Source organism: Cyanistes caeruleus, chromosome 9, assembly GCF_971803275.1.
Source record: "Cyanistes caeruleus chromosome 9, bCyaCae1.hap1.1, whole genome shotgun sequence".
In the NCBI taxonomy this organism is placed as follows: Eukaryota; Metazoa; Chordata; class Aves; order Passeriformes; family Paridae; genus Cyanistes; species Cyanistes caeruleus.
Genome location: NC_141709.1, coordinates 26013098 through 26036207, shown reverse-complemented (window position 1 = coordinate 26036207; position 23110 = coordinate 26013098). Strand labels below are relative to the sequence as shown.

Here is a 23110-nt window from a genome sequence, read left to right as displayed (position 1 = left end):
AGGAGGAAAGCTCCAGCCCTGTTAAAGCCTGGTGACCAGGAGGAGAATCTTTCTGTGCCTACAAGCCACACCACAAAGGCTGCAGAGCCATGAAGCACACCCTGGGTGGCTGGAACCTTGGCATGGGCACAGAGTGGAGGTGAGATTTCCTCACCCTCAGGAGCAGGCAGGGTAGGGCTAACAGCTGTTCCCTGGGGATGTGTCCCCAGTCAGGCTGTGAGGTCATCTCATTTCCTGGCAGGTGACAGGGCACAGATGTGGTGTCAGCAGTCCATGCCTCACCAGCATCTCTGATGTCAGCTCCAGGGAGATGCTTTTAGAATGAATTTGCCCCCATGATGCACAGAAACCAGCATGCCACCAGCTGCCCCTAACATGAACACCCTGGCACTTCTTGTATGCTGTCATTTGTCATCTGCCTCTCCACAGGACTGTTTCCCAGAATTTGCCTTCCCTAACAGCTAGATCACCTAAACACTGCCAAAAGTCCTGTTTCCCCTCCCCCAAATAAAAACCTGCTGGCAGTGGGGTCTAAACTCAAACACAAATCCCAGGAGATGCCTAGGTCTCCTCAAAAGCCTTTGGAATCCTCTGCCTAGAGCTAAGCTCCTGCATGGTGCTTAGGATCAAGCCCTCTCTTTCCTCGTGTCAGACACCCCAAACAGCAGAAAGGGCCTGGAGCTGGTGACCCTGAGCCCCCTGACTGTCGGGTGGCACCCCACAGTGCACAGTCCCTCCTGTCACACTGCGAGCTGGGGGCTATGGAGAACCTTATGAGACAGGCACCAGAGGGAAGATGTGAAATATCATCTGCAAACCAGATGCAAATCTAATAATATTGCCAGCTCCCCAAAGGGAGTGAGGAAGTGAAGCAACCTGGAACAACTGTCAAAATAATAAACTCCCCAGTGTGGATGGGAATGGGCTTCTCACTAGGTGCCAGTCACTGGTTTAACCTTTCTGTTCACCCCTGTCTTCTCACTTTAAAGTAAAATGCTTATTTAACACCAAGGAAAAAAAAAAGAGCAGAATAGAGAGTCAGAGCATCCCCTGGAAGTGGGGATAAAAGGACACTGGAGGACAGAAATAGACCTGAGAGAAAGGCAGGTGCTTTGGGGAGGAATGTGTGCTCTGCTCTGGGTCAGAACACCCTCCCCTTGGCCAGATCCTGTTACAGGCAGCAGGGTTTGGATATACACGGAGAAATACAGAGATACAGCGATGGTAACTGAACAAATCCCGCTGGAGTCAGGCAGGAGCTTTTCCCCCTGTTACTTCTGGAGTCTCAGACAAGGTCCCAGCCAACAGACTCTTAAGTGGAGCAAGAGACCCTGTAACACACTGAAAGACTTGGGTATGTCTACAGCACATTCATCTTTCTACTGATGCATCCACCCCTTCATTCATCTTCCAGCTCCTCTAGATCTTCCAGATCTACCCACATCTCTCTGATTTACACACCCATGCATTCAGAGCAGCACTGGAGCTGTTTGGCACAGTAACATCAAAACTCAGAAAAAATTCCTTTCTGAGCCAAGAGGACTCATCCAGCCTCCAAACATTCAGGGAACAAGGCATTCCAATTCTCCAAGTCCTGCATTTGGGAAAAATCAACTTTCCCAGAGGAGAAATCAATGTCAGGGCCCTTGGAGAAAGTGAGGTGTCTATGGCTTTCCCTAGGATCATCCATCTGCAGGCCATGGGAGCATGATCCTGTTGTAATTAAGAATATTCTTCAATGCTAATGGCACCCACAGGACACAGATGGAAGAAGCTCTGTTATACTGACACCAGTCCTCCAGGAGAATCTCTTGGCTGAGACCAGCTCAGTTTGCTTTTCACACAGGGGACAGATTGGGAAGTTTTATTTGAGGAAAAACACAATTCAGGTTTGTGTCAGGAGGAAGATAAAAACACACTTGTTCTTTCAGCTCCCAAGGAAGAATAGCCAGCTTTGGAGGTCAAGGTCCAGGTCCTGCTCTCAGGTGAGGGGCAGGACAGCACCCATTTAACTGGTGAGAGGGGCTTAACTGGAGCTATAACAGGTAATGGGATAGAAGTAACCAAAAAAAGAGGAGGTGGAAGGACACTTAATCCCTTCAGTAAATAGTCACACTGATATCTATGTTTGTGCATTTGCTGATCACAGTTCAGCTGGAAACAAAAGCAGACTGAGTGGCAGAAAGCACCAAGAGCTTGGATGGTCCTGAGGGAAAGCGAGCTGGGAGCAGAGGTGGAGGGAGCCTGGCTCCTGAACAGGAGGAGTACAGCAGGTGCTGATGTCAGGTCCATTGACAACCCAGTTAAGGCAAAGTGATAACTCAGGCCCAGAGAGACAAGTAAAAATAAATCTGAAGTACCAAGGGGTGTTTCCAGATTTTTTTTTTTTTCCCATGTCTTATTGCCTGCCAGGAATAAGAGCGAGGGAAGAATTCACTTCTTATCATACCTTCTCAGAGGTGCTGAGTAGGGTAATGAAATAGAAAATCTGTTTCCAAGGTACATTCAGCCCTGAAATGTGAACATATTTTCCTGGATGGTTGGAAAGGGAAAAAGAAATAAATTATAACTGTGGTCTCCCAAAGTCATGGCAAAAATGGAGGTGTTCACTCAAAAAAAAAAATAAAATAAAATAAAAAAATAAAAAAGAGGGATGTGTTTCTGGAAGAATACCTCAATAGAACTGGTCATTCTGATATTTGCCAGGCAAATTCAGCCCAGGGCATGCCATGGCAATGAGTAACTAGAGATTCACTGTGGCTTAGCCAGTGTTTGAAACAAAACACTGGATTTGGGGATTCAGGACAACCCTTTCTCCCAGCTGCATTAAAAACCAATGTTCAGATGCTCCCAGTGGGCCCTGTCTTGGACAGACTGTGTAGGCAAAACACACTGCTTGTCTGCTGAGCTTGGTACGAGCAGCAAACACAGCATCTGACTGGGAGTATCCAGGGAACATTGCCTTCACAGTCCTCTTGCCTTTCACCTCGCAGCTGAGGCTGTGGATTGGGGAAGCAGGTGCAGACCCTGGGGACAGCACCTTGCACTGCCCTGCAAGGACAGTTCAGAACTGGAGCTTGGGGTGCTCAAAGCCACCAGACCTGCAGACTGGAACAAAGCTCCCAAAGGAGCACCTGAAGATAAGGAAGGTATTATTGAGCCCACGTGGGAGTGAGTTAATCCCAGTCCTTTTGCTGGTTATGTTAGCAAGAAACCAAGATATTCATGAGCAGATCTTTACACTCTGAAAATCCCTTCCTGCTACTCCCATCCCCAAAGAGGGCAGGGAGACTCTGTACCCCAGCCCAGAAGCACTGCCCAAACATCCTCACCCTCCTTACACAAACCTAGCTAAAATTTATCATATTTTGAGCTCCATCCAGCCCAATTCCTGCCAACCTCTTCATAAGAAGAGATCAAACAGCCTCTTTGGGCCCCTGTTGACCGCAGGGGCACTGTGGTGCCCTGTCCCCCTTGGACAGATCTTCACCCTCTGGTGCTTCTCTCCCTTTTCATGCCATATTGCAGGTTATTCTCCTGATGAAACATGCTGAAAAGCCCATCTGTCTGCCTGCAGGACAGGCAGCTCCTGACAGATGTGTTGCCAGTGTCCACACTTCTCCATCACTTTCCTGTCTGCCACCGCCTCTTGGATATTAAAAATCACCTGGAGCAATGATTCCTCATTGCTCTGTGCTCCCTCCTCCAGTCTGTCACCGTGTAAGCCACTTGACAGGTGATTACTCGGTCACTGAAGCCAGGGAAGCCGGGCTGCAGGAAATTAGCGTCTCCTTAAATAAACACAGCCGGTTTGGAGAGGGTTTCTCACCGGACTAGCGGGATATTTTGGGATCGCACCACTAAGCTGCATTATGGCTTTGTGGACAGACTGGCTGGGAGCAGCTGCCCTGCTGGCCTTTTGCACCCCTTGTTCCTCCCCTCAGGCGCTGCTTGGCCTGAGCCATGGCCCATGTCCCTGGTTTTTCCTTGCCTCTTGGTCACGCTGGGCTCTTCTCCCTGCACAGTCACTGACTCGCTGTCCCTCTTCCAGGAAACACCACCGTCCCCTCCGTTATGTAAGATGAATAATAAACAGCTTCATTTCCTTGGACATGCACTGTGTTGTTCTGATTAAGGCAATGCACTTTTTGGCTTTAGGAGCTCGTTTGTGCAGCGTTAGTGTCTGGTGGTCTGCCATCCCAGCTGGAGACAGCTCTGCTCCCTGCCTCAGGCTGAGTTTACACCTGAGCAGAAGATCCCTAGATCAAAAGCAGTGTGGAGCCATCCCTGTGGCTGCTGAGTATTTATCACCTTCAAAACAGTCATGAGGAACCATGCAAAAGCCATGTCTCCTTCCAGTTCTTTGCTTAATGACCCCTCCAAACAAGGTTTCAGTGGGAGACAAATACTGATTATGCTTTATACAAGCCCCTTTACATTCCTGGCTGTCCTTGCTTTGGGGTAGGGCACCATCTTCATCACTATCCCTCAGAAAACCAGTGGGATGGAAGTGAAAATGTTACTTATAACACTGTCCACCAGCTGATTGGATTCGAATTATCATCCCCTTTTGCATTCGTTTTCCATCTATACTTTTATTTGGTAGTTGGAGAACCAGCCTACACTTTCCACTAGCTGAAATTCACACTTCCTTGGGCTTCCATTTGCTGGGAGTACTTGGAACAGCTTGAGGCATTTCCTCTCATTCTATCACTTATTACTTGGAAAGAGAGATCAACACCCACCTCACCTTCTTTCAGGAAAAAAATGAGGATATTTTGCATGGCGTGAATGTTAGAGACAGGGGTTGATTTTCTTGCTTACCAACACCAGCCCATTAGTTTTCCTGAGACCAAACCTCCCAGGAACTGCTGGGAGATAACCTCTGTCCTTCAGCATGAGCATACAGCAAAGCCTGGGCATGGTCAGAGCCCTGCAAGCCCCCTTTGAGCACTGCTGACTGTTTAATCCCTGCCCACCGTGGCTCCTCTGCCAGGTGAGCACCCTCCAGTCTAAGCTTGGTCAGTCATGGCCCAGCTCCTGGAATCACTCATGTGTCAGCTTTTCCACTGAACATGTACAGAACACCTTCAACTGGGCCTTGAGTAATTTTGTACTCTCCCTCCTATCTGCATCTGGAGTATTTGTTCTCCCTGCAGGTACAGTCTCCAGAGCAGTCCAAAGGGAATTTGCTCTGCCTAGAGGAGCTGCTCTGTGGATGGACTCAGGATGGATTTCTGCTCTGCCCAGAGCTGCCACTTCTGCAAAAATATATTAAAAGTTATATGAAAGTGAGCTTCTGATTTGAAAACCCTTTCCACAGAGACACTGTGGTGTGCCACCAGAGTTCAGATCAAATGTGATCTATTTTCAAGTGGAAAAGATGGCTCTTTTGCTCATATTGCTGATCACACCGGGCTCCTCTTGGGTCGGGTCATTGAATTCCCATGACCCAAATGGCTGCTGAAGTTTGCATTGTTTGCAAATGAAGGGAGACATTGGTACTGCAGCTGAAGCTTCTTGAACACCTGATCTGAACATTTCCACATCAGCCACAGTCAAACAACCAGTTGCTTTTCACTCATCATCCGCCTGCTGTCAACCAAGGCAAAATGGAAACGAGCCCACCCCCATTCATCACCTTAATAAAAGCCATCACTTAACATCATCCCTGACACAAAGATCTCCTCATCCCCAGAGCTGGTGCACTGGTCTCCAGGCAAGCTGCAGGAGCAATTCTATCAGCAGCAGCAGTGGGAGGTTTTGAAGTGGGGTGTGAGCTGGGCATCCAGGCATGAAGCACAGCAGCAAGTCCCCTGAACTCACTCTGTGTCACATCACCCCCCAGTACTCTCAGCCTGCTTGAACCTGACGAGTTGGTTCCACTGTTTTCTGTGCTGTTGGTTGTTTTCTCTTCTCATGAGCATTTCCCTGTTTGATGAAAATATTTTGCTACTTTCCAAATGATTGGGGTTTCTGGAAATAATCATCTGTGCCCCAGACAGAAGAACTAGTAGCCAGGATTAAGGAATAGGGAAGGGAAAAAAAACAAGGTCATTCACAGTTTGATACTATGACCTGCTTCTCCTCAGCTGTCTGCCTGTCATCCTCCTCCTGGCCTCCTAAGTTAGATAAACTTTGCTCTGCTGCTGCTATGCAGTCAAAAATAGTCTTTATTTCCTCTGTCAAATTTGCCTTCTTGAAAACTGGTAGAAATCAGCCAGGAAATCAGAGGGAAATGGAATAATCAGCACTGTTTTCCAGGCTGGGGAGATCAAGGCTCAGAAAACAGAAAGTGAGTTTCCAGAGGTCACAGGGACTGTCGGTGGCAGAGAGGAAAGGGACCATGGGACTGTGTCCTTCTAACACCTTGGCTGTATCTCACAGCCCCTAGAGACAGACTTGGAGCATAACACATTTCTCTGGCCCTCTTACAAAGCATTTGCCTGCCAGCAGCTCACTTCTCAGGGAGGGAGTCCCAGAGATGAACCCACAGCAGCATTGGGAAGCTGTGTGACAGCAGGACTGGTTCGCTGTCCCATGGTTTAGCCAGTCCCTGGGGACAGGTTCCCCTCATCACACAGCCCTTCCTCTCCCCCTCTGATCTTCCCATTCATCTCCCCTCTCCCTCTTCATCCCCAGATAATCCCATTGCTTAAGCTGATGTCAAGCTTCTGCTAAGCAGTGTCACCTCTGCCCCTGGCTGGGCTACAAGCTGCCCCAAGCACAGGACACTCAAGAGGATGCTCATACTGGTATGGGCACTGCTGGAGTCAATCATTTGGCTTGGAAGCTTCCCTCTGGGGCTATGAGGGTTTGGATATGTGACCTTGAGTCGTCACCTCACAGAGAGACCTCCAGAATTTGAAAGAAATTGTCTGAAAGCAACCGAGGAAATACAAAGCTCTGCTTCAAGGAGAAAGCCCTCTGGGGTCAGGGCAGTTTGGTCTCAGGTGAAGAGCAGATTCATGAGGACCACATGGGTTAGTTTTTAATTAGGGGCACTAGTTTTTAATGGGACAGGTTTGTGGCTGTGAGCTCCTGGCCCACAAGCTGCAAGCTCACGTGCTGCCCGCAGCCCCTCCCCAGCTGGCTGCACATCCCCAGGCCAGTGCCAGCTCCCTGAGCAGACCTGGAAGAGAAGAGACACCACATAAAAGGCAAAAAGGGCTACAGGGGGAGAACATGAAAATGAAACATTTAGAGCTGCCTCTTTCCGTTGTGTCTTCCCCCACACTGTCAGCCTGGCCTTTCCTTGCTCAGCGCTGTGGGGGTGATCAATTGCCCTTTATTTCCACATTAAGTGAAGCAGTTGGGGGATGAATATCTCCCTCTGCCATGCAGCCCCATGCATAATTTTTGTTAAAAGGTTGTTAACTTGCCCTTTTTGTTGTTATTATTATTATTTCCTCCTTCCAAAGTCTTTGTTTCTACGTGCCATTTAGAGAACCATAGGAAAGAATTTTAAGAGTTATGAAATGCCAAATTATGCTAAATAGATTCTGGATGACCTTAGCAGAAAGCTGGCATGTTGACAGACCTGCTATACCACCCATTGTGTCCAATATCAAGTCAAAGTCCTATCTGAATCTCCTCCAGGAGTGCCACATGGAATCCCACCAGCTCAAGGAATGATCCCACCTGAAATTCCCCAATGGATATCCCGTGCACTAAGATCAGGTGCTCAAGGAACCAGACACCTCTCTGCTGCAGCTACCCAGCTCTCCTGACACTCCAGCACAGGACATCTGCACCAAACACCGCTCTACAGACCTGACTTTGGTCTGCCAGGTGTCTGCCCACGTGCTGGGGCTGGTGGGCTTTCCCTCCAGAGAATTAGGCTGCTTCCATCCCTGGAAAGAGCCACATCTTGTACCACCCCATGGCAGAGGAGTGCAGGACAGCACAGAGCTCCTGCGACTGCCTCCAGGGAAGATCCCTTCACTGCCGGCTCCCTGGCTAATCAGAACTCTCAGAGTGGGCTGTGGAACACAAATATCTGCCCCTCAGCATGCCTGAGCGCTCTCCCTCACCAAGGAAGGCTCAGCATCCAGATGAGCTGCGTGTTTACATCTGCCACGCTCGCCCCCAGAGCTGCGCTGCACACACTTGGATGGGTACGACAAAAGGTCATCTGGTCCCGCTGCACAGGGACTCTGCTCTCCCTCCTGCCTGAGCCTGGCAGGGAGATGGGCAGGCACCTGCAGGGGGAAGGGCAAGACAGGCTTTTATCTGCTTTTCCCACAGAGGAAACTGCAACAGCAACCTTAGAGATCCAGGTTAGGAACCTTTCAGGGGACAACACGGTTTCTTCCACACACCTGCCTGCTACACTGGGAGATGTCACCTGCCAGCAGAGCAGCTGAAAGAGAGGTGTGCACAGGCTTCATTCAGGTCACCTGTGAGTGTCTTTGCTTGCAAGACAACAGAGAGCTGCTGTTCTTATTTAGCTGGAGGAGAGGGAGCTTTACTGAGCCCAGCAACAGGCAAAGACGCCAAGGCTTTCTTCCAGGTACTAGTGCTGGTAAAAGGGTTTACTTCACAAAGCTCCTGGAGATTTCTTTTTTCCTCTCCTGTTCCAGCTGAAGATCAAAATCCCAAGCTCCTGTGAAACTAAACAGAAATAAAGCCACCTGGTTTGGGTCAATTAAAATGTTTTGTTTCAGTAGCTTCTGAACATGCTGGTAATAATCAGCTTTAATTTCAGAACAAGGGCATTTCAAATTAGAAAACTAAAAATCTTGGTTGTCAAAGAAGGACTTTTCAAGAATTTGAGGGCTCTTTTTTAAATCAAGGCATTTGTCAAAGCTGTTCTTTTTTTACTCAAAAAAAAAAAAAAGTTTCCACTTCAATAGATCTGCTACCTTTTAGACACAAACAGAGACAAGGAGAGAGAAAGGTAAGGCCCAAAGCTGGTTGGAAACCAAGGTCATAGCCAAGGTCACTCACTAAATCACCATCACATGAAAGGTTTGAAACTATAGGATGAGTTCTGTATTCCTCACTAGCATCTGCTATTGCCTTTTATAATACCAGGATTTCACTAATGACTTAAAATCTCCAGCCCATCTTTCATCCTCAGGCATTACATGGGAGCTACATTACCTCCTCAGGAGATTAATGGGACTGTATTGCACAGGAACTGGTGGTTCCCTCCTCACCCACACTCTGATCCAGCATGTTTTATGATCACCCCGCCTGGGCAGCTTAGACATGACTGAAGTGATAAATAACCACCTTGCTTTGTGTGCAGGAAGAGAGAGCCCCTCAGCACTGGTTCAATTGCTAAGGCAGAGCAGAAGACCATGTTGTTCTTCACAGCAATGGCTTGGAGCCCCAAGAAACACATTTACTAATGATGCTTTGTCACCTGAGTTATTGCCAGTGGCTTCAGGCATTGCCAGATTCCCGAGCAAGCAGCAGATCCGCGGTCACTAAGGAACAGGAGAGAGAACCGTGCAGCTCAGAGGGCTCCACAAAGGCAGTGGTGACAAGAACACAGCCAGGAAATAGTTGCCAGTGTGTTTCACACAAGCACACTTCCACACAAGAATTAGCAGAGGAAAACAAGAGTTAGCAGAGATAAAAAAAGGCAGTTTGGCTCCATGGAGCCACCTTGGCCACTTCCCCATGCCAGTATTGAGAAAACAGCCTCAAAAAGATGAGTGAAGGGGGAAGGGAATCTAGTAAAACAGCAAAAAGTGATTTTTAGAATTCCTAGAAAACATCCAGGCAGAATTCTTATAAAGAAAATAATTTCCTAGATTCCCTAGATTTTTTCCTAGAAGAAACTGGGAAAATATTTGCAAAGTTCCTGATAAGCACTCAAGGATATTTCTAGAAAGCAAAACAAAAAATGGCTTGAATACAACACTGATATGCAAAAGCAAAGGGGAGATTTCTACCAAGCAATATGGAAATTTCTGGGAAGAAACATAAGAAATCATGGAAAGTAATACGAGAATTTCTAGAAATCATATGAAGATATTTCTTGGAAGGAGCCCAAAAAATTCCTTGGAAGCATCCTGATAAAATTCAAAAGAAATCAAAGGAGAAATTTCAGGAAAAGGAAAATTATTGGAAAACATACTGGGACATTTCTAGGAAACAGAGAAGAAATTTCTGGAAAGTAACTCCTGTGGTAAAATGTCTAGAAAACATAAGGGAAGTTTCTAAAGTCAAATATGAAATTCCTGGAAAGCAGCTGGGGACAATCCTAGAAGGCTAGGATAAAATGCCTGGAAAAAAACCTGAGAACTTTCCAGAAAGCAACATAGAGCTTCCTAGAAAGAGAATTCAGAGAAAACCTATGGAAACTCCGGAAAATTCAGAGCAAACTTATGATGTGCTCCCAAAAAGCACTGCAGAGCACTCAGAAGAAAATAAAGCAGTTTCCTAGAAAGAAAAAATTGGTTTTGAAATTGCTTTGAAATTTCTAGAAGTCAATGGGGCATTCCTGGAAAATGTGCTGGGACATTCCTAGAAAGCAATGTGGAAATTCCTGGAAAGAAATGAGGAAAATTCCTCAAAAGAACTCAGGATAATGTCAAGAAAGGAAGTACAAAGTACTGGGAATGTTGCTAGAAAGCGCTGGCAATGCTGATTTTGAAGGGGAAGAACAAGTGAGGTGGCAGCAGACCTGGAGAGAGGATCAGGGGAGTTTGAGAAAGGCGTGATATCCCCAAGATGCCAAGAGTGCTGAAGGTGAAAGGCAGAGGAGCAGCACTCCACCTTGGGCAGGTCCAGCTGGGTGCTGGGGTGGCAGGAGACCAGGAATGTCACCTCAGAGACCAAGGCTCACACATGAAGGCACACAAGGTCACATCAAGTCTGCCCACATGGTCCTGATCCACTTTCTGCTAGTCTGCTCCTAGAAATCTCCAGTGTTGAATAAAAGCCCTTTTCCATATCAAGGCATCTCTGCATTTACCTTCCCATACTTCTGGAAGGGCTTGCTTTGGTGTACAGCCTCAATCTCTGAACCTCCCCTTTCCCTGTGCCCTTGGACACTGAGAAACTTGTGTTCCTAAGGCCACAGGATAGTTTGAGTGGAAAGGGAGCTTAAGTCTTTCTTCCAGCACAAAGCAAGGTCAGCTCTGAGGTGAACCAGGTTGTTCAGGGCTTTGTCTGCTCAGGGCTTAAAATCCTCCAAAGGCTGAGACTTCACAGCCCTTCTGGGCACCTGTCCCACTGCTTGACTGCCCTCACATGAAAAGTTAGTGTTGCATAAGGAGGATGTATATATAACCTAAGGAGGATTTATACATGACCAGCCTGAACCTCTTTTGTTCCACAGGATGTCCATTGCTGCTCACTCCACTGCAAAGAGCCCAAATCTGACTTCCCCACCAATTCCTTTCAAAAGCCTCCTGAGCACATCCATGGCTGCTCACACTGCCCAGACAGCCCTCCCTTCCTCTCTGGCAGATGAGGGGCCCATCTGCCCAACTCCCTTAAGACCAACTTTGTATTTTCCCCATAGCTTCCTCAGAGGCTGCTTTTCAGACCATTTCTGCTCAGGGAGAAGAAGAGATCACAGAGGAATTGGTGACATCACTTCTGTGTTGTTCCTCTCCCCAGCTGACTCAGCTGTCTGGGAGAGAGCCTAGCAATTATCTCCAGCAGGCCTCTGCTCATCTGATTGACTTGTCTTTGCTTTCATGCCTGGCACTTCAAACATCAGGGACAGCAACGCAGGGGGAGAATTTTCCTAATGGGATGAAAAAAGGGCTCCAAAAATTACAGCTGCCTCATCTGGAAAGCAGAGCATGTCTCAGGCTCCCCAGTGTGCTGAGGTTATCACCCACATGCCCAGGCTGAACAGCACTGACAGCAATCATTTGTAAACAATTGATTGTGGAAGTGGAACAGGTAGCACCCACATCACTTGCTGAAAGACAGCATGAAATATGACCTCAGAAGGTGAAATACACTCTTGGAGGTTCCTGTTAGGTGTGGAGAGGGATGTGACACATCCTCAAAAGCTTGAGCTCCTACTTCTGCCACTGACTCCAAGCAAGTCCTTTAACTGGTTTGTGCCTCAGTTTCTCCAGTTTCACCTGGCAATGGCTCCCACTGTGCAGGAGGAGAGTATCCAGCACAACAGCCCCTTGATCTGTAGCTACCCAAACAAAACAGGCCAGGTTCTGGTCACTGGCCAGTGGCCATGCTACAGCCCACATCCGAGGGCTGTATCTCATCCAAAAGCTCTCCTCAGGGCCAGGTGACTTCAGCCATGGAAGGGGTCCTGGCCTGCCTGTCCCCATAGCTGGGCCAAGTCACTGGCCAGAGGAAGTTAAGTGGGAGGGTGTTAATGATGGAAGAGGGCAGACCACTGTGGGCCAGTGCCCTGGCTCTCCCAGGCCTAGCGTAGGCATGGCCCCCACGGCCCCTCTGGGGCAATCTCTGCACCTCGGGTAAAAGGAGATTCTTCCTGTCCCCACTGTTCAGCTGCAGCTCAGGTTGCAGGTGTCCAGCTCGGGCTCAGGAAGAGCTGAGTTGGAGGCAGCTCTGAGGGAAATGGTTTCAGCATGGCTGTGTTCAGCCTCTCCCACACCACCTGGGCATCTCCAAGGGGTGGTGGCTGCTCTCCAAGGGAATTCCTGCTCCAGCAGAGTGCGGGTACTGCCTGTGAGATGACAGCTGCTGCTGGGGCAGAGCCACACACCCACATGCTGTCTGAATAATGAAAACAAAAATGCCTTTCTCCCACTGGATGCTGTTTTATTGCCTGACTGGTGGTTGCTGCCATGTGAGTCACTTCCAGGGGAGGCCACGAGGCTCTTCTTGCAAAAAGGAGAAATGATGCAGAGTCCAAGATGCTGTGCACTTGGGAAAGCAGATCAATACACGATCAGCAGATCAATTACTGTCTTGGGCGAGGGAATTCTAGCTGGAAAGGCTCTCCTGCTTTTTCTGGGTCATTAGAAGAGCCCCCTATTCTAAAGCAGGGCCTCCATCTAACAACAGCGCTCCACTTGATTAATGCTGATTAGCCTTGCTTTGCTTGGTACGTTGATTAAAAAGCAAGGTTCATTTCCCAGGTTTCCTTCCCAATCACATTCCCTAATTTCTTTTGGCACTGCCACAACCTCTTAATTCTTCAGTCCTTCAAGAAGCTCATCAGACAAGGACAATGCTGAGGCAGTAGCAGACAAAGGTCAGATGTGGATTGTATCCAAAGGGAAGCTCTCTCCTGGGCTGTGTTACTCTAGGCAGTGGCCTGGCTAGTGGCATTGTCACCTTCAAATGTTGCTCATGACAACTGTGAAGGCAGATAAAAACCCATCACCGCTCCGGATGTTCCAGATACTGTTCTCCTCAGACACATCTGCTTGATTCCCAGCAGCTGTAGAAGCAAAAGGCTCCATGTTGCCTCTTCTTCAAATTATCAGCTAAATTGCTGTAGAAATGGCTTTATGGCTTAGCCCAATGGCCCACCCAGCTTGTTCAGTGGCTGCAGCAGATGCAAAGAAATCAAGGGGAACAGGGCACATACAAAGTGGTCTTGGCTCAGTCTTTGGTGGTCTGTGGTTCAAGGGTCTTCATCAGTTCAACGCCACATTCAGTTTATGGGGTTTAACATCCACCACTGCATTGTCTATCACACTCCATGGACATGCAAAAGGAATGGCTTCTGTCTGTATCAAATCCACTGCTTGCCTGCTTTCAGAAACACCTATTTACAAGGAAAGAGCAGCAATCCTTCCCTCACAGCTCCCTGCTCCCCATGATATGAGAGGTCTCTGTCACTGTCCCTTTGGGCACATCTTTTGTTCTAGCCAGGGGGTCCTCCCTTCACACAGAACCAATTTTGCAGCTTATTAGAAGTTGTTTTGATAAAACACCCAGGGCTTAAGGAAACAAACATCCCATTACTGCCTCTTTCACAATAAGAAAGTGGAAATCCAGAGTATCTTTAAAACACAACCAAGTAAATAACAATTTGAAGCCGAGAGCAATGAGTTAATCTGACATCTGAATATTCACTGCTATTAAGATGAAGACTTGCCTCCTTCAGCTCTTATGTAAATAGAACTCATCTGCGATGCAGATTTTATTAATTAACTGGCAAATCGAGAAAACCCCAATAGGCTGTAATTGAACTTCTTGTTGATGATAGATGAGGAGACACTTACAGGCCATCCACTGTGTATACTCAGCCACTCCTGGATCTGCTGCCACCCCTACCCATCCTCACAGCAGAGGGGCTGCCCCATCCTGAGCAAAATCAGCAATATCTGAGGGGCAAATGCCTGGAGCTGATGGGTTGCCTGGAGCTGATGAGATACCTGGCACATACCCTTCCTGAAGCACCCTCTGGCTCATCACATTGCTTTTGTTCACATTTTCTGCAGCTCCCAGATGCTCTCAGGAAGCAGGCACTAGCTGAGGCTCCAACAGGACTGAGGATACTCAAAGCTTTGGGGGGACATAATCACCCCTAACATGAAGAAGGGACACTTGTTAATGCTGTGGAGAGCTGGGCTGCTCAGATGTCCCCAGAAGTCCTGGATAACCTGGGAAATGTAACATTTCCCTATACCTGGGGATGGTATACCCCAGTGATGACATGCCCTATAGAAACACACCCCAAACCAAGACCTTAGGTGAAGAACAGAGCAGTCAGATTTATGTGTGCCCCAGTGGTGCCTCCCTGCTGGGTAACATGGATAGTGGCAGAGCAGGCTGTGTGTGGAAAAGGCAGCCCTAAAGCCCTGCAGGAGCACCATGCTGCCCTTCTCCATCGAGGCAGCAGCACGCAGCAGAGCCCAGCGGGAAGGAGATTAAGGCATTATTGATGTAGGAGGAGAAGGGATGAATGAAGCAACCCCCTGCACGGGTGCTTTGCAGTTCTTGGAGGGGAACTAATTTTGCTTTTATTTTGCTAGAGAAACATCGAGGCAGCAGCAAGGAGCCCACCCTCGGAGCTGCTGAAGCCTGGGTTCTTCTCAGTGCTGGAAGAGGAAGTGGCATTTGAAGCACTGAGATGTGAGAAGAGTTTCATTATTGCTCTAGATGGCCCCTTCATTAGAGGAAAACACAGTATTTAATGAAGGGGAAAGAAAACTGGAGCTCCCTGCTGCATCCAGAAAGCTGTCTCTTTTCAGCTCTGTTTCTTTCCCTTTATTTACAGGAGTGAGGGAAGCTTGACCAATCCATCCCTGTAGCAGCCCATCCCAGGGTCTCATGAGAGATGCTCCAAGGCCACCCCAAGTGAAGATCTCCCTGCAGACAGGGACCCACAAGCACAGTCCCTGCTGGACTCCCCAGCTCTGGGGTAACTCCCTGTGCCTACACCCAGGTGGGAAGAGGCTGCTGCCCTGGGTGCAGATATGGGATACCAAGATCTACCCCCCTCCAACCACATCCACACCCCCAGGAGCTCTACACTAGAAATTCAGAGCTATTAAGGAGAAACCAAGGCACAGCGGACGTGTTACACACACCTATGAAAACCATGCTTGGTAAAAAGGCACAGGGAATGCTCTCCCCATGGCTGCCTTGCAAAGTGTGTTCCAGGGAAGGACTTGGTTTCTCATGACTGGCTTAACAAACCCAACATGGGATTCACATGTCAAGCTAATTCTTCCCAGCTGGCACCAATTATTTGCCAAGGCAGTTTTGATCTCTCAATTACACCCCATGAAGTTTTCAGCATGGAAAAGCAGAATATCTTTTCTTTTTCTTTTCTCCTCTCCTAATAATTGGGGTTTTTTATAGCAACATGTCAACAGACATCAGGAGTAGAACCGGCTCACATTCCCTTTGCTGGGACAACTCTAGCTCTGCTAGGAATTGAGATAAAAGGAAGCTTGCTTTCATCCCAGCATAAGCAGGCAAGAAGTGGAGCATGAACAGAGAGAAGACAAGCAGAGAAGCAAGCACTGTGATTTTATTCTGAGTCTCTGCACCTAAAGCTGTCCTTAATCACCACTCATGACTCATAGCCATTTCTTTCACTGGGAGCTCCAGACAGGGTAATTTGGTTTCAGAGGCTCAGAGGCACATTGGCTGCAAGGGACTTCTGGATGTCTCCCATTCAACCACTCATAATTTGCTCTTGGAATTTTCTTGGGTTCTTTCATGACCTCTCCTTTTCCCAAAGCGATGAGCTTTGAATGTGTCCTGAGGTGAGAAAGCTTCCTGCAGCAGAGAACATGTTGGAGGAAGAAAGTTTCAACAGTTGTCTGCTCTCTTGGCTGCTCTGGAAAACTTCCCAGTCCCCCTCACCAAGCCAGCTGTGCCAGATGGACTCTGGGACCTGTGTGGGTCTGGGTTCTTGGAAGACAGCAGGAGGAGGGAATCCATAGGATCACAGGAGACTGAGAAAAACAAAAGGACAGGGGACACAGCTTGCAGGAAGCAGTGAGGTTCAGGATAAGGTCAGGAGCTGGAGAGGGGCTGTGTGTGTGAAGGCTGGATAACCACAGACTGTCAAACCCAGCCATCATCTGACATTAATCATTTTTTCCTGCTTGATTCTCAGCTGCATCTGGAAGCTGGACTGAGGTTTGACTGGAGCCAGGATCAGAATCTGCCTGGTCTGCCTGCTTCAGAGACAAACTCCTTCATCCTGGGCCTTCCTGCATTATTTACAGAGACCAGGGCCCCTTTTCAGTACCATCCCCAGGACATTCCAGTGATTTCCAAGCAAAAGAGCAAGTTTCTTGAAAATTACATTTCCGGCAAGCATCTCTGCTAATTAAAGATTATGAAATGAATTTACCATTGCGTCAATTAAAATCCATTCACAGCTAATACCTTCCTCTTTTTCAGCGTCATTTATTTATTGAGGGTGGGGAAGGAAGGAACCGTGCTCGGATTCTCCAGAAGTTCTCTGGATTTGGAACAGACTTGGCTCTGCCTCGTTACATGGAATAGGTCCCTGGAGAATGCAGACTGATTGCAATCTAATTTATGGCATTCATCAACATATGAATTAATGCTGGGGTCTCAGATATGAGATCTCTCTATTTGCCTCCACCTCCTCGCACAGGCTCAGCAGCTCAGTTCCACTGCCATGCTTCCTTCCCCCCCAGTACTGCAACTTTCCTGCATTAAAGAAACGGCCTTGGTTTTGGTTAGGAAAGCTTGTTTATCATGAACAAACTGGGAATCTCACCTAAATTTCTGGGAATTGAAGTCAACTGAAACCAAGGAGAATTTAATCCCTGTTTTGAATGAGTTTGGGCTCTGGTGCTCAGCTGCCATGCACCTCAGCTTCTCCATCTGTGACACAGGGACACTGTTCCCAGCCTCCCTCTGAAAGCCACAGGGAGAATAAAAATACACTTGTGCTTTGGAGCCCTGCAGAGAAGTTTGCAGAGGGCTTTTGTGTGTTTTACTATCGCTTCTCTGTATTGTTCTTGGCTTTGACCTTGGACTGAGCTGAACCAAAAAAAAATCAAACAAAGCACTTACATTTCAGGTGCATGTTGGACACTTGTTAAAGAAGGCCTAAAACTGCAAAGTCTTCTGGTAGCAGCCATTAACCCATGTGGTGACTGGAAGCCCTGGAGGTGCTGGCAGGGTAATAAATCATGCAAGTGGTGGATGAAGGGCTGCTTGTCTGCTCTCTGCCGAGAGGCTGGCACAGACAAAACACGACAGCAAAACAAACCTGGGGACAGAAAGGCGGTGTGCAGGATGCCTCAGGGCAGGGAAGACAGGTCAGGGAATAGGAGATGTGCAGAGGAGCAGAGAGCATTCAGCTATTGCAAGGGGAGGGCTCTGCCTTGTTGGCATAAGCAAGCAGTAGTTGCACAGGGTAACTGAAAGCAAGCTTAGGATGGGAGCTATAGGATGTCTGTCTGCTGGGGTCAGGCTTCCTTTCCTTGGGGCACAACTCCACAGACAGAACTTGTTTTGGGACAGAAACTTCAGCATTTGGGCTCTCTCACTGCTCAGATCCCAAGGTCACCTTCAGCAGAGTTCATTTCTGGAGAAAAGGTCTGGTGCAATGTCATTGAAGCTCAGCATCTCCATGAATTGCTGTTCCATCGCTCACCTGCTCCTCCTGAATTGTCTGAATGTGCATAGACTTAGTGGATGTGGCTTAGATTTTTGCTCTTCTCTCTGATGAAAGAAATAAAGCATGTAAAGTAATTTTTAGATTTATCTATAGATTGCTCTGTCCATCAAAAGTATCAGAGACTGCTCCGGGGAAGAAGGAAATATGAAACTCCCTGTGCTTGATGGGACAAAGATGTGGATTCCCATTGCAGTGAAGAAGACTCAAGCTGGATTCACCAGGAAAACCCATAACTCAACACTGAAGGACAGGAACCAAGTGCAAAGCTCCTCACTGATGGGAGACCTCCTTCATCTGGGGAACAGCAGGTTCAGACAGAAGAACACACCATGCAACCAACATTTAAAAACCCAAGAGTTCTGGTGAGCTATGGACAATTTCATGTAGCATTAGTAGACATTTAATACTTTAGTAGCAGTAAAGTGCAGGAGTCAAAGGATTCTGTCTCCGTGTAGTTAACAGCCTATGCCAAAAAAAATCCTGCCCTTCTCATTAGGAATGCCACCTTCACTCTTAATTACAGACATTTCCTGGGGATTCAGCTCAAACTCCAAGTGAACCTTTCCCTGGATAAATTACTCTTTGGTAGCAGTGGGCAGGCAGATTGGTAAAAAAACAACAACATGCAGCACTTCCATCACAAAATAAAAAGATGGAAGGGATGCAATCCCACCTTTGGCTACTCGTGGGTTAAAAGTGGTCTCCATACTTGTTGAGAACATTTTTTTTCTTTTCCTGGTTCAGCTCCTGAGTTTATCCTATCCCAAAGTAATCAAGCGTTTTGCTGCCACTGCCAATCACAGCAGCCTGCTGCTGACAAGAGAAGCTTGCTGCTAGAGCTGGAGCACCACGGGATGCTCGAGGCAATGCCCCTGCTGGGATGCAGCAGAGCTCAGTCCAGACTGGAGCTGTTTCACGCTCCTGTCACTCAGTCCAGGGCTCCCACAGTTCACCAGGAGCTGGCTGACCTTGCCAGACCTGAACGGGGAAAAGGGATGCTCTCACCCAATGTCAGCCTTCCATCCAGGAGGGCTGTGCCCACTTCTTGCCTCTATTCCAGCAGCCACAGTAGCTGGATGTTCCCATCCTGGATCTGCCATCTGCACACATTGCTTTGGAGCAGGGGAAAAGGAGGGTTATCCACTCCCATCCAGGACACAGGCAAGTGTTCCAGTCACCCTCTGCCATCAGTTCCTTTAATGTGAGCGTGCCTGTCGTGGCAGGGATGGCCAGGACGTGGCCTCAGGGCTCCTTTCCTACCTGTGAGGTTGGGATCAGTCTGCAGACACAGTTAGAACCTGGGCAGGCAGCAACACAGGGCTCAGGCATGCAATGGATGCACTGTGATACACCGAATGAGTGCCTGGGAAACAGCAGGTGAGGGTTCTGAAAGGTGGTGGGGAAAGGGCACGGCGGGAGCACAATCTGCAATGCAGAAGAGAGCACTGCATCACCTCTCGTGTGAGGTGGCAGATTAATCAGGAGTCACAGAGTGCATTTGTAACCTGCCTGGCAACCCAGCAGCGCTTCTCAACCCTACCCAGCTCTCTCTCCACACCTGAAAATCCAGCAGAACTTTACATGTCACTTGTTAGAAACAGGTCCTGCTCTGGGAGGAGGAAATACTGGAGCAAGGACTTGGTGAGGGCCAGGCAGCAGAGCCCCTCTTGTGTGAGTCTGTAGGGAATGAGGACTGGCATCCGGAGAGGTCTCTGCTCCCGTACCTCTGCCTGCAATCAGGGGGATATTTCAGGGAAGGAGGTAAGTTTTCCTGTTTGCCTTGCTCGATTCCTTCATTTCTTCCTTTCCTCTACCATTGTTGACACAAAGTTTCCTCCCGAAGCCCAGATATCAGCAGGTGGACAGGCACCTCACTCCTGTCCTTTCAAGCTCTCTGAAAACTCCAACAGGTTTGCATCCAGACAGTTTTTTCTCCATTTTGCTTGAAAGAAACAGCAGGTGAGGGGGTTTCTTTTGGATCTACATAACCAGCTTAGATGGCAGAGAAGATAGAAAATGTAGAGACTGCCAGCTTCTCCCTCCAGATCCCTTTGAGAGGCTTTGGGAGGTGTCAGATGCACACAGCCTGGCTCACCTTCTCACTGGATTTCATGTTAGCAAAGCTGTGAGTGGAAAGAGCTGTGGAAAAACAGTACCTTCCCACATGTTGGGATGAGGCCTTTCTGTACTGCTTTGTCTCAGACTTACCCACAGATAACCCCTACAAGTGCTTTTCATCTCTTTTTACCTATTTTCTGGCCAAGCAGCACTTTCTATGATGATGCAAACAAAACATGTAATTCATTCTTCCCACTTCATCTCCACTGCAACTACTCCTGTTGCCCTGGATTTGTTTATTTGGGAAACATTCCCCTTTCTTTCATGAAGCAAGCTTTTCATGCTGGATAATTTTGTGCTTGCCTTCAGCCTCTCAAGTCCTTAGAATAAGCCAAGCTGTCCATGAGATGGTGCCACACGCAGAGTTAAAACCCTACTTTGCTTACCAGAGACAGCAGATAGGGAACAATCTTCCTAGGCACTGATTTTAGTATGGCATATTTATTATGTCTATTATTATTATAATCTGGACTTCTTCAGCTTTGGGTACATGAATAATACAGCACAAAAAAAAAAAAAAGTTTTTAAAAAGGTGTTTTTATATATAGATAGATAAAGATAGCTCACTCTGATTCATCTGCTAAAAATTGCTGCTGCTCCTTGTTTGTTTGTTTTGTTCAAGCAGAAATCGCTGGGCAAGATGAATGCCAGGAATGGGGAATACAGGATAAGCCTAAATTTCACACCTTCTTGTCATGCTAGAAGGTTGCTGTCAAAACTTTGGTACAGGTCTGGAATTTGCTTAGAAATGAAGTCTCTGCTCCGGGGTGTGGTGCAGCAGCCCAGCAGAGCCAGGCAGGGAGGAGCATCTGGCCCATCCAGGGATGAATGAAGGTCAGCGCTCCTCGTCTGGGGGAGGGCTGCAGGGACTGGAACAGGAGCTGTGCAGCCCCCAAGAGCCAGCATCTGGACAGGAATGCCACCCTGCAAAGCTAAAATCTGAGTGGTTTGAAGGACTCCTGTTTTACCTTGTGCTGTGTGAGGGTGTGAATCATTGTGCCTGCTCTCCTGACCAGGTGCAGTGGTTTCTCTGGTGGGGATAGGGGTTTTGGAGCCGGCAGCCAGCGCAGAAAAGAGACACAAAAAAACCCTTCAGGCTGTAAAAATGGCCCTTGGGCAGACAAATGTCTCACTCAAAAGTACAGATGGAGGTATTGCTGCTGGAGCTGCTGCTCCTGAATACATTTTCAGCCAACTTCTGCCTAGCTCTGAGCCAGGGAGAGACACAAAGCCTTCCCAAGCCGTGGCACAGCACACAGCAATAAACTTCAGCTCTGCTCTCCACCCCTGGAGCTCTGTTTGCACCTGACAGGTGCTGCCACATCCACAGCCGGTGGCCTCCATGTCCCCCACATGTCACAATGCAGCCAGCACTGTGGAAGTGGGAGCAGCATCAGATCTCCAGGTACGGTGCAGAACCTGGGCTTCACCTTCTGTAGAGATCCTGGGATCTGGTCCCAGTCACAGACGGGAATCCAGACTGCTCTGGGCATTGCTAGTGATGTGTCAGAGTGGTTTTTCAGCTCTGCATGGACACAACCATTATCAAAGTTGTGTCCCAGTAGTCAGCTGGATCCTGCCTGGGTGGAAATAGAACACCAGTGCTTTGGCTGTAGCTTCGCAGAGGGTAAGCCATCAAATAAAAACACTAAGAAAATAGTTGTAACAAACACTTGACATCCATCATGAGGGACAAGATCTGTCCTGACCCACTAAAACATTATTTGTTCTTTTTCCCAGGGGCCAAAACACCACTCTTCTGCGTGAGATATATGTGTCATTGGATATGTGTGTATACCTAAATTTAATTTGTCCAATTGCATTAGGACAAGCAGCTAATTCCAAAATTCATTTTGTTCCCATAATCAACACCTCTGCCAAATGGCATTTGGGTGGAATTGTGGAGATTGTGATTTTTATTTAAAGTGATTTATTGAAATCATTAGCAATGTTCCCTAAGTGGAATCCATGGCAATCCTTTTAATCTTCCCCCCATCACAGTAAATGCAAACATATTTTTTAATAACAGAGAATTAAAATATAAGGTTATTAAAATCCACACTTGTGTTTTTCTCCATGCTCTCTCCCTCTGTAATGGGTTGGAGACCATGATTGTGGAAATAAAGCCTCCCTTTCAGACCGGAGATGCAGAGTGTATAATGAACAGTTAAGCATCTATTTAGTCACTTTGAATTGATAAGGGTGTTAATGAAAATGAAAGGAGCTGACTTTATTTCCGCTGCAGGGAAATACAAAAGGTGGGGGACTATTTTTTTGGTATTGTCCTAACCCTCTTTAATGGGGTGAGTGTCTTCAGCAGAACTCAGAGCTTCCCCAAGTGCTTTTCCAGCCTCTTCCCACAAGTACTCAGTGGAGATCTAGGAAGCTGAGGGGGTTTGCCCTGTGTCCCACTAGAGGTCTGGGCTGCTGTCACCAGCTGTCCCTAGGCACACAGAGAGCTGCCCCTGTTGCCCTCAGCTCTGATTAATCTCCCCAGGTACAGACCCCTTTGCAAATCCTTTGCCTCAAATCATTCAGCTCCATCCCCTCCTGGGAATGAAGGGGTAGGACAGGGTGGGAGCCTGCCTGGGACAGTCGCAGCTGAAGCCAGGCACAGGGATGGGTCAGCCCTACACTAGACACTCTCCTGATCCCTCTGGCTGATGCACTGGTTCCATGGCAACTGCTAACACCAAACAACTGTGGTGAAAGTGCAGCTTCAGTCCCCAGTGACCAGTGGCCATGCCCTGGGGTTGCTCTTTCCTCCTAAGAACCCCAGGCAGAGGATGTGCCTTTGAGCAGAGGAAAGACAGGCTGCACTGTGCCACCCCTGCACAGAGCCCAAAACTCACTTCACACTGAAAAGGTCTCAAGAAAAATAATCTTGGCATATTTTCCATCTTGGAAGGATAAAATCTGGTGTGGGAGGACTGAGAATCTGGCAGAGGAGCCATCTGC

The 23110-nt window shown here is 48.0% G+C and overlaps 1 long non-coding RNA gene across 1 annotated transcript; it reads left to right on the top strand.

Annotated features, from left to right (window-relative positions):
* The first annotated feature begins 21552 nt into the window (after positions 1-21552).
* On the top strand, positions 21553-22211 carry LOC147651719 (uncharacterized). The gene is made up of 2 exons (XR_015274181.1): positions 21553-21779; positions 21893-22211. It is a non-coding gene; the product is annotated as an uncharacterized LOC147651719 (long non-coding RNA).
* The last annotated feature ends 899 nt before the right edge of the window (positions 22212-23110 follow it).